The sequence below is a fragment of the Hordeum vulgare genome, chromosome 3H, assembly GCF_904849725.1.
Source record: "Hordeum vulgare subsp. vulgare chromosome 3H, MorexV3_pseudomolecules_assembly, whole genome shotgun sequence".
NCBI classification, from domain to species: Eukaryota; Viridiplantae; Streptophyta; class Magnoliopsida; order Poales; family Poaceae; genus Hordeum; species Hordeum vulgare.
Genome location: NC_058520.1, coordinates 182,340,198 through 182,351,748, shown reverse-complemented (window position 1 = coordinate 182,351,748; position 11,551 = coordinate 182,340,198). Strand labels below are relative to the sequence as shown.

The 11,551-nt window shown below is 43.5% G+C and overlaps 1 long non-coding RNA gene across 8 annotated transcripts; it reads left to right on the top strand.

The window, feature by feature from the left end:
* Positions 1-945: 945 nt before the first annotated feature.
* Positions 946-5,352, top strand: LOC123443435. Of its 8 annotated transcripts, none has more exons than XR_006630665.1 (5): positions 946-2,662; positions 2,723-2,758; positions 2,873-3,115; positions 3,205-3,673; positions 4,210-5,352. It is a non-coding gene; the product is annotated as an uncharacterized LOC123443435 (long non-coding RNA). The 8 variants fall into 8 exon arrangements; XR_006630662.1 differs by having other exon boundaries at positions 947-1,184; positions 2,723-2,821; positions 2,900-3,115; XR_006630661.1 differs by having other exon boundaries at positions 947-2,662; positions 2,723-2,821; positions 2,900-3,115.
* Positions 5,353-11,551: the final 6,199 nt, after the last annotated feature.

Sequence of the window (11,551 nt, the reverse complement as noted above, 5' to 3'; positions counted from 1 at the left end):
AATTATAGATACGACACAGACGTATCACACATCACCACACCACACAAGTCACAAGGAGACATAAAAAAATAATGCATGGCATGATGATATGATGCTATGATGCACGAGGAGCTAGCATGCAAGTGAAAGTCGAAGCAACTTTTATTATCTCAAACCACATGAGGCACAACATGTAAGGTTGACTCATGGTAATATTACAAAGGTTTGGAAAGTGCACTTGGGCTGTTACAACAAGGGTGTGGAATCGCTAACCTAACTCTCAAGGATCTCTTGCTTATATATTTCATTCATGGGGATCTCCTTTATATAATAGGCCGAGCCCCTAGGGTTACAAAAAGAGTTTGGGTCATGCCTGTTGACCCGTGTCTTGATCTGTCTCTTACTCATCTCATCTCATCGAGGCTTTCTCTACAAGATGGTCCATAATCTCCATGATGAGCCGGCCCATTGACGGGTCATTGTCTTTGAGTTGATGTTTTCCTGATGAGTCGCCTTGTATAATCTAGGTCAAGGAATGGTAGGATACAACTCTTTGTCGGGTCATTCCTCGTGCCGGGTCATACCCATAGGAAATATCTCCAACATTAATCCCCGGTTTAGCTTGGACTCGTCCATGTTAAACTTCATTCCGAAAAGTAACTTTTGCAGATATGATAAGTTAAAATCTCAAATCTATCCATGAGTTCGCATCCGTTTGTCCTCCAAAACGTTGTCTTTTGTGAACTTGTCTGGGTAAATTTATTAGTCGGGTCATTTGATTCCTCTTGGACTTAGTAAAAAAATTCACTGCCAGAACTATGACATCATCCTACCATCATCCACTATCTTCCCATGTCATCATAAAAAATCTTTGCATGTAGATACGTCGAATCTAGTCAATGTGGAAATTGAGGTGCCTTTCTAGCCACAAGTTATTATGATGGTTGCCCTTTTCACTGCACCATCTCGTATTTCACCCTCCATGTAAATAGACTACCTACGGGGCCCTTTTCACTTTTACTACTTCTTCTTCCTCTCGTCTCCAATGCCACATCCGAGCTCGCCGGAGTTCAAGTCATGAGAGGGCTCATCCCCACGTTGTCTTCACCGGAGTCCATCTGCATCACCTGTGGCCTTCCTTGGGAGCACTACAACCCGCGAAGATCTCCTCTGCTCGAATCTCACGAGTCCCGATTAACTTTTAGGTCTATGTTGTTCTTCATAGTTCATCAGAGATGTTGCCTCAATTTCATCAAAGTTTATCAACACCTTAGTTGTTGATCTAGTTGCTTGTGCAACCTTCATCGATGGTGATTAGTTTCATCTCCGCTGTGTTCCTATAGCATTGTGGATCTGCCTTGGTTTGTCCATAAGATTCGCAGAGGCTCCCACTTTTAGCGTTTTTGCTAGTTTTAGGGCCTTTTATCATCTTTTTTCCGTATTTATTAGATCCATCCATCTCACTACTTTGGGATAGAAAATGTTTGTTCATCCACTGCTTTAGAAAAATTTCTAAGTGCTTTAGACCTCATCAGTAGCAAACTCTCATACTAGTTTGCAATTCCTTGGTCGTATTTTAGCCTCCTTAAGCTAGTGCCGACTCATATGTACTTTCCAAATTTCCTTTGGAGAAATGGCCCCTAAAACCAACAAAGCGGTTAACTGGACGAAGTCAATCATGTCTGAACTTGTCTTGCAAGATTGGGTTGACTGCAGGTTTTTGCCTCCCAAAGGGGAAATACAATGGTGTGCCCGTGAAGAAGAAACTAACCCTAGGCCGGGTCAAAATGAAATCATTTGTTTCGTGGACCATATTGACAGAGGTTTCCACCCGTGTGGTTCAAAATTCTTCCGTGATGTGCTCCACCACTTCAACATCAAACCTCAAGACCTTGGTCCCAAATCTATCTTAAACTTGTACCAATTTCAAGCATTCTGCAAGATGTATCTTCAAATGGAGACGAAGATAAATCTATTTAAGGAATTTTTACTTCAACCACCAGACGGAATGCAAAAATGGATCGAGTGTAGAACTTGGAGGGGTCACTGTTCAAAGGAGGAAAAACTGAGTCTTCCCTGATGTGTCCTTCAGTGATCCAAAAGGATGGAGGAAGACCTCGTTTTATTGCACAGCCACTTCTCCTCCGGGTCAAAATAGATTGTCGGATTATAGATCTAGCCGGCGCAGCACCACAATGGCTTTCCTTGTTTTGCTCATGGGGAAGAGAGGCAAATAATGGGATTAATTTATTCCAAGATCCAAGCACTGGTTGCCCTTGGGCTTACTGGTATCGATTTGACTCGGTGCTTTGTCGGCTGGCGGGTCTAACCTCTTTGCCAAAGGACCAAGCTGATGCATCAGTACAGTGGATAACCGACTAATGATATGCGCTTCAGTCTAGTGGATCTGCGGAAACTAGAGTTAAGTGAGTAGTTAAGAAGCTACCCGGGGCAAAATAGCCTTTGTTGGTCTCGCCCAATTTTTTACTGGTAACCCGACTCCTCCAATAAGTCAAATTCCCTTCGCTGTGTTTCTTGTAGTTTTTTGTTATTTTCACTTGTTGATTATTCCTCTTTTATCACTTTGGCTCACGAATATTTCTGGTCGTGGAATACTTGATCCTGAGTCGTCCCCCCTCCTCAAGAAAACATAGAAGAGTCGGGAAATAATGAGGACGCCGAGGTAGACGTTGACTTCCTGGTCTATTTGTTTAACCAACTTCCTGATGCTAATTCTTCTCAGGAACATGTTGAGTCAAATCGAGCCAGTGATACTGAGGTAAACCTTGCTCCAAACTTGGAACCATTTATCACAAAGAGGGTGAGACTAGTTGTCTGCAAGGTACCCTTTTGTAACCCCGATGTTTACTTGGATCCAAAATTTATTTTGAAGCTAATATAAACTACTCGCAATTCAAAGTGAAAGACATGGAGCAGCTCTACACAGCTTTCAAGTGGGCTTCCAAATGAGCCAACTCCCAGAAAGGCAAGGACCCAGGAGAAGTTTAGTCACACGATGTCTCATCGACAAGCTGGCCAATTCAAAGAGCCGTTGGATCCCACCAACCCGGTATATGAGTAAAACCCCTCATCTCATGGATCTAGCTCAAGTATCGGCTTTTAACATTAACCATGGGTAAGTGACTTTGCATATCTTGTACTACTTGTAAGAGTATTTGTTTTTCTTATCTGACAATGCAATTGTTGGTACTTTGTATTGCTAAGGACATTTTGAAGAGTCAAATTGGCGGGTCATCATCTTCTGCAATGGATATTGATACTGCACCTCAAAATCCTTCAACTTCTCTAGAGCCTCAAGCTCCCAGAGTCCTTGATGATGAGCCGACATTTCAGAATGAGCCAACTTTGCCACATGAGCCGGATATGCCCGCCTGTGTCTCAAATCCAGTAAAAACAACACATGTGCCCACTTCCGAGCCGGAATTGGAGATTGTTCAAGAATATGTGGCTATTGTGGGTGATGTGTAAGGTACTCCTCCAGTGCATTCTACCACCTTGGTTGAGATAATAGCTAAGGAAGAGTCACCTAGCAAGGACAAAGAAAAACTAGCCTACAATATTCATCTTATGAAGACTTGGATGTAAATTCCTTGCATTAGAATCCTTGACCTGGATATCTGAGAGTCGGGACGCAGAAGCTATGATGATCCATACTCTAAAGAGAAAATACAAGGTAACAACCTTTCTGATGATTTACTTGTCTATGTTGTCCTTATAGCCATATGTATGTAGGCCCCAAGTCTAAGGTTCGAAATTAAGAGTTATGTGCGAGAGACTTACTCATTCAAATGAAAATATTTATGCAACTGAATATGCATTAGCCCCCAAGTGCGAGCTCAAAAGCTATGGTTTTGATCTGGGACTTTAAATTTACTTGGGTAGAACTAATTCGCACAGCCCCCAAGTGCCATCTCAAAATCTTGATTTTGATATGGGACTTCAAATTAACTTGGTAGAACTAATTCCTGTAGCCCCCAAGTGCCGGCTCAAAATCTTTATTTTGATCCGAGATTTCATATTAACTTGGGTAGAACTAATTCTTGTAGCCCCCAATCGACGACTCAAAATCTTGATTTTGATCTCGGACTTCAAATTAACTTGGTTAGAACTAATTCCTGTAGTCCCCAAGTGCCGGATCAAAATATTGATTTTGGTCTGGGACTTCATCTTTGTAAGAATTCATGTAATCTTGAGTATTTGTTTGCGTAGGAAATGTTGAACCAGACGGAAACACAAGTTGTAGGATTGTTGAAAAATCCGAAGGTTGAGAAGAAACTACGAGAAAAAGGAAAAAGATGTATTCAGACTTCCACAAGTCTCTACTCGTGTGCAGAGAACAATTGCAAAGGCACAAGAAGATTTTGAAATAGAGAAAGTCGTCTTGATTGATCATGCTGAAAAGGCCGAGCCCGTGGCCAAAGAGCTGTAAACTCTCTATGGCCATATTCAGTCAATGTGCATAGCCATCTTTGGTAAGTGCTCGTTGCCTTACTGTGATTTTTCCAGAAAAAATATTACTGGATCAAAAATGTGTTAGGGTACCTGATTTAGTGTGTTTGCTTTGACAGGAAGAAAATATCATAGTTTGAGGGAGCTGCCCTTGACCAAACTAAATGCTTGTTATAAATTTATGGATCAACTCTAGGTAGGTGGTGCCAATTGTATTATGGCAATCAAGAACACAAAGGCACCACCGTATTATATGATGGATATGTTGAATGATCTATCAATTGTACCACAACGGATCAAAGAATTGAAAAAATCGCTTGCCTATCTAGAGTAATGAGTCCGTTGACGTGGGCTAAAGCATATCACCCGGAGATGAATCAGGATCTTCTAGCGGGAGGATTTATAGGTTCAATGTTGACAACACTACTTTCACCAAAAAGAATTATCTCCGATGTATGAGATCAACCCGAGTTGCGACAACTAAAATCACCGAGGAGTTGGACTTGACAAAATTTGAAGCCAGATATGATGACAATGGGGAATGCCAAGATTGTCGTGCCAAAACCGTTTGAGCTGGCTTTCCCACGTAAGCAATCTTTTGCCTCAGACATCGATACTTGCTTAAAGACACCACAATTTTTTAAGCTTTGTCTTCAATTCCATGGCTGCAAGACGACACCCAACAAAGGAAGCGACTGAAGCTGATGAGACGACACAAACTCAACCTGGCAACACACGATCCAAAGTATTCTACGGCCGGGTCATTGATGCCATACTTTTTTGCTTTTAAAACTTAGTCAAACGTATTCTATGGTAGGCTTGTAACAGGTTTAGTAAACTTTGTGGTATTTGAGAAACTGCCATCGTGCGTTGCATATTTATTGTGAACTTTGGATGAGAAAATCTCTTGTGTATGCTACGGGATCTCTTGAAGTTGGATTTGCCGTGCTTTTAGTACAAGTCGGAAACAATTGGTGCATCCATAAAGTGTTGTAGTTGCATGTATAAACAAACAACTAATCTTCAAAGGATCGGGGCAATGTATGACCCGGGAATGTTATAATATGGTGTTTCATAACCCAACATCGTTATAGGATTCATAAAAAATTGGTACCTGCAATTTTTTGTGGCAAATATGGATACATGATGAAAATAAAAATAAACAATATGCAAAAAATAAGTCGACTTTCGAGGCACGACATAAGACCGAGTTTGGTGGCACGAGTCTTCGTTTTGCTTTCTAGTGAAAGCAGGCCGTGTAGCCTCTTTTGGTTTGTCCTTGCTTTCTAAAAGCCGACTCACATGATGTAAGCCGGTGTTATAACCTTAATAAGTTCAGAGTCGATAAAGTACATAATAGGCATCAGTGTGATTGACTTATGAAGAGTACAGACGGTTCATCTTGGTAGAGTAGCATCTAGCTAACAGTCATGTCTAACCAAGTTTAAATGTGGTAGTGCCAAGTCAAGTGTGTTATTAAAGGCTTAACTCGGTGAGTTGGGAGCCGCCAAGTGACCAAAGAACAAGAAATGAAAACTCAATATTATTTTTGTATGAAACAACTAATGTTGGTTTTATTGCATTGATCCCAAAATATTTGATGATATGTACAAGAACTAGAGTTGGTGGCTCTAATTATAATAGGACCGAAGGTGTGAGATGTTCCACGGCCTGCTAGTTTCCTCTTTAGAGGTACATGCCTTGTTTGCTCAACGTATATCATCGAGATAATATGGCCCGTTGTTGAGGTTCTTGCTGACGATGAAGGGTCCTTCCAAAGGAGGTGAGAGCTTATGCATGCCCGTCTGATCTTGTATGAGATGGGGCACTAAGTCAACCTCCTGAAATGTATTTCTTCGAACCCTATGGTTGTGATAGCGACATAGGTCTTGCTGATAGATAGTTGATCGTGACACGAAAAAACCGCGTTCCTCCTCAAGGGCATCAATGGAGTCTTGAAGAGCTTGTTCGTTGTCTGCCTCGATATATGTTGCAACTCTTCAAGAATCATGACGGATGTCACTTGGCTATACGACCTCAGCACCATAGACTAGGAAGAACGATGTATAGCCAGTCGGCCTATTGGGAGTAGTGTGTATGCTCCAAAGGACTGTAGGAAGTTCCTTAACCCAACACCCAGGGGTGCGCTCTAGAGGGACCATTAGTCTTGGCTTGATTCCACACAAGAGTTCCTGGTTAGCTCACTCCGCTTGACCATTGGACTGAGCATGAGCCACCGAAGACAGGTCGAGGCGAATATGTTCCTTCTGACAGAACTGTTTCATTGCTCCCTAGCCCAGGTTGGTGCTATTATCAGCTATAATGTTGTGCAGATACCCAAAGCAGTATATAATCTTCTTGATGAATTTAACGGTTGTTGTTGCATCACAATTGCTGATTGGATCCACTTCAACCCACTTGGTGAATTTATCCACTGCAGCTAAAAGGTGAATCTTTTTATCCTTAGATGGTTTGAAAGGATCATCCATGTCCAGCCCCCTGACCACAAACGGCTAAGTGATTGAATCATCTAAAGTTCTTGAGCTGGGACATGATCTTGAGGTGTGAATTTCTAACAACCATCACAACTGCACACAATGTCCTTTGCATCTGCATGAGCTGTAAGCCAGTAAAGTCCATGTCGAAAAGCTTTACCAACCAGAGATCTTGAGCCGACATGATGACCCGCCAAAGAGCATATCATTGAGAATCTCATGACCTTCTTCAGGAGAAACACAACGTTGAAAAACACTTGTAACACTTCTCATGTGTAGCTCGCTATTGACTATAGTCATAAATTTGGACCCCGTGATAATATGACGGGTGGTGATTTCCTCTGCTGGGATCTCGCCATGGGTGAGATAAGCCAAGTAAGGGACTATCCAATCTGGGATGGTACGAATAGCAGCCACCAAGTCTGATTCCGGGTCAGTGATAGCAATGTCTTCCTCTGAAGGTAATTTGACACATGGGTCGTGCAGAACATTAAGGAAAACATTGGGTGGGACATGCTTGCGCTGGGAACTATGACGAGATAAAGCATTTCCAACCTCATTTTGGCGGCGATCAATGTGATCAACCCGATATCCCACAAAGTGACCAACAATGATAGTCACATCTCACATGTAAGGTGCCATTAATGGATCTTTGGAGTCCCAATTGTCGGACACATGTTGATCCACTATATCTGATTCGGCCCAGCTAACCCGGCTGAGATTCATCTCTTTGCCATGTGAAGGCCATGAAGCAAAGCCTCATATTCATCTACTTTGTTAGTATGTGGGGATCCCTACTTACGAGTCGAAATCACCGAATGAACGTGTACAGTGATCCCAGAGATCAATGCTCACTGAACACACAGATACTGAATAACAAGAGTCTTATATCCATGATGAACGTCTGATATAAATCAAGACCATTATGGTCGAGTCTTACATAGATAGGGCCATGAAGGACAATCACACCAATTAAACTACTAGCGGAAATCTTGGTAGTAAACGTGAACCCATGCCATCAGCCTAACCAACAGGCATTATGACTGGGAAGCGGACTAGTTCGCGTGTCCGTCTCCGATGATGAATTCTTCTCCATATTCTGGTTCCTCTATGTCTGGTCAATAAAATAACCAGTGGCAAGCCAATGAGTACTTTGATTGTACTCGCAAACAGTCCATGATGCGGTTTATACAATTGAGTGTAATATGAAGAATAATGGGCCTTTGCGGAAAGCAGGTTTTATTCAAGCATAACATGATCAAGTATTTAGATGGTCATGCATCACTATGTAAATAGTAAACATAAGAACAAGTTATAGATATCAGCATAATTAATCCCAGGACTAAACACCTCATGTTCATCCTCCATGTCAAGTCACCAAACTTGACCAAGTAATCACTTCCTCGTGTAACACCTCTATACACGCTCACACTTGGTTTATGCGAAGAACACTACTCGTAGTTTAAGCAACACCACCCAACTGTCCTTGACCGTGGAAAGGGCTATTCGAATAGTTTGACACTCTACAGAGGTTGTACGTTGTACCCATGAGATCCGGGAAACTTCTGTGTCATCCATGACTCACGGTATATAACATACCCGAGGTAAGTACCCGATCAATGCCTTTCCCGTGATGACACTAGACAAAGAGTCCACTCGATTGGTACCCAGCCCACATGATGTATGTCTTACGAGCACCAACTCTAGACCGTATCAGCCATGAAGGGACCAACGGTGTGCCTGGAACACGTACAAAAGGCATAGTCATCCTACCTGGCACGACCCCGTCACGAGAGTGACCATGTCACTCCTGCCACTAGTAATGCAGGCTCCTTGCTAGCACGACCAGGGCAATCAACACAGCCCCGTCCCATAAAGGGGTATCGTGGTCGCACATGTAAGGTTTAGACGGTCGACAAATCTTAAATCTAATCCCATTTTCTAAACCACTCACACAAAACCTTTCCGGCACACCACTTCTTTCTCAAGTGGTCATCCAACTTAACACCATCACCCTCGGGCATTAGTGGCACTCGGCGGGGTTTTCGAAAAGTCTTTGATAGCACCCTTGAGTTACCAACACCATGCATATACTCATCCTATGCGTAACACTACCATTTATTTGTCAACCTTTATCAACGTGACCTTCATAGATGTAAGGTCATGCTCAAATGAAAGTGCTCCAGTGGAGCCATCGGTAACACCATACAGGGGTGTACCGATTAATTATGACTATATGCATCAGAATAAACTAATCAACATGTCATGCATAAAACATTTTTCTCAGACATGGTCAAAGGGCTGCTTGCCTTTATGAGCTAGGTATACGGAGTCTCGCGGTCTTCGGGTCCAAGTCCTTCGTCAAGCGTGTGATCTATCATCGTAATAGTAGTAATAATAATAAAGACCACAACAAAAAAACAGAGTACAAACTCACATAAAAAATGTTGTCCTATTATGTAAAATCCTATTATTAGTTATAAATATATTTGTTTCTGGTTTTGGAATGAAAAAGCATTTTTTAAAGTCTTTTTAACAGAGTTAAAAATACCTAAACTAAGTTTTAAAATAAACCTATGCACACAAGTTTTCATATTTTTTTATAATCAACATTGTTAAATACTACACAATTTTACAAGAATTATGGTGAAAAAATATTTAATCCTATGGATTTATTTTAAAACCAGGATTAAAAATAAAAAGAGAAAGTTCAGCTCACTGGCCTGGCTCGGCTAGTAGCTGGGCCGGCCCAGCTGGCCAACTGGCCAGCCTGCCAGCGCCGTCACATTGAAACCTGATGCGCAGGGCCGTGTGGCCAGCGACTGCGGGAGAGAGAGAGAGAGAGAGAGAGAGAGAGAGAGAGAGAGAGAGAGAGAGAGAGAAGAGACGACCGCCGATAGGTGGGGTCCCCTGTCGAGGTCGTCTTCTACCTCTAGACAGAGAGAAGGGAGAGCTCGCCGATGGCAGCTCCGGGGCTCTCGAGGTCAGGCGAGTACGGGAACAGTCTCGTGGCTCCTCCGCCTACGTGATGAGGATCGAAGGGATGATGGAGGTGGCCTAAGTTGCCGGCGACGACGAAGCCGCGACGGAGACCCTTCGGGAAGGTGTCAGAATCGGTGCTACGAGCAAGGAGAAGGATGGGGGAGTGGTGGAGAAGCCTCAGGAGATCTTTGTGATCACGGGGAAGGAGAAATGAGCTCGAGAGCGTGCCTGTAGCCCGAGATCGACAAAGCCCCGCCGCGGTAGCTCCTCGGTCGATCTCGAGTACCGGAGCTCTCTTAGCTCAAATGGGGCACTGGGGTGGCCGATTGGTGGTAGGGGGGAGAGGCTTGAGGTGCTGGGAGAGTCGGGGTGGCCTATTTATAGGTGGGCGACGAGCCACCGAGTGGTGATGCGCCAGTGGTTTTGGTGCGGTGGCAGGAGAGGGAGAGAGAGCTCGAGCGCGAAGCTGTGGTTTGCGGACGTGGTTTAGGACTACGCGGCATCTTCAGGAGGAGCGGGGGAAGCTCCTTGGCGTGTCGAGGTGGCGAGGTCCTTCTGGCCGCTTCGTTTGTGCGCGGGCATGCGTCACGAGGGGCAGAGGAGAGGGGGAAAAGAGGGGCCCGACGCTTCCCTGGATGCGTTCATTGGTGTGGTCAAAGAGGGGCAATAGGTGGATAACAGAACCGGCCAGAGCTGGTCCCCTGGGGCCCGGGTGCGCCCTGTAGCGCACCCAGAGCACAGTTTTGGCATGCCACGGAATGTTGGCACTCTCTGGCACGTTTTGGCCGCATCTGGCGTGTTTGGGAGATGGGTTAGATGCCCCTTGGGTGCTAGGAACCGAGAAGAAGTAAGCTGGCCAAGGGATGAGAGTTAAAGTGGTTCTGCCAGCCTTGGTTCATGAGCCAAAATGGAGATTTTGGCTCCCCCTCATGGAACCAATGTTGGGTCTCTCGTCTGCAATTGAGGAGGGATACACGCCATCTCTGACAAGAGTTTGGAGGGAAGGGAGTAAGTGTGGTGGTTGTTAGATGCTGTTTTACAAATCTGGCAGAAGGTCTTTGATGCATGTTTGGGGAAGTTAACCTCCTCCAAATGTATTGAAAGTTAACATGATTTGGTTTTAGGTATAATTAGGAGGCTCTACCAAACTTGAGCTCCATTTGACAAGTTTGACAATGTAAACTTGAAATTATCCCCAAATGGACAGATCTGCATTCTTGTGAGAAGATGTGAGTAAATCATTTCCCACAAATCCAAATCTTGGCACGATCTCCTCATTTGATGTGTTGAGCACTCCTGCAAAGTTTGAGACCTAATGGACAAACTTTGCAATGTAGAATTTCTCCAACTTGATTCTGGACAGAGAGTGTTTCTAAATTATTTGGTGAATCAAATCTCCTTAGATTGAGGTGAAACTTGACATGATCACCAATTATAGCATGTGGGACATGCTCGAATTTTCTAGGAATTTATTGAGAATATTTCATTTGGAAATATTTCAAAAGATCAAAACAGAGAGAATTGGTTTTGAAAGGTTTGCTCAAATATTTTGAATAGCACTAGGGGTTGAAACTCTTATGTATGGATATATATGTTGTGTGAGTATTCCCAAGTTTTCTTAGATT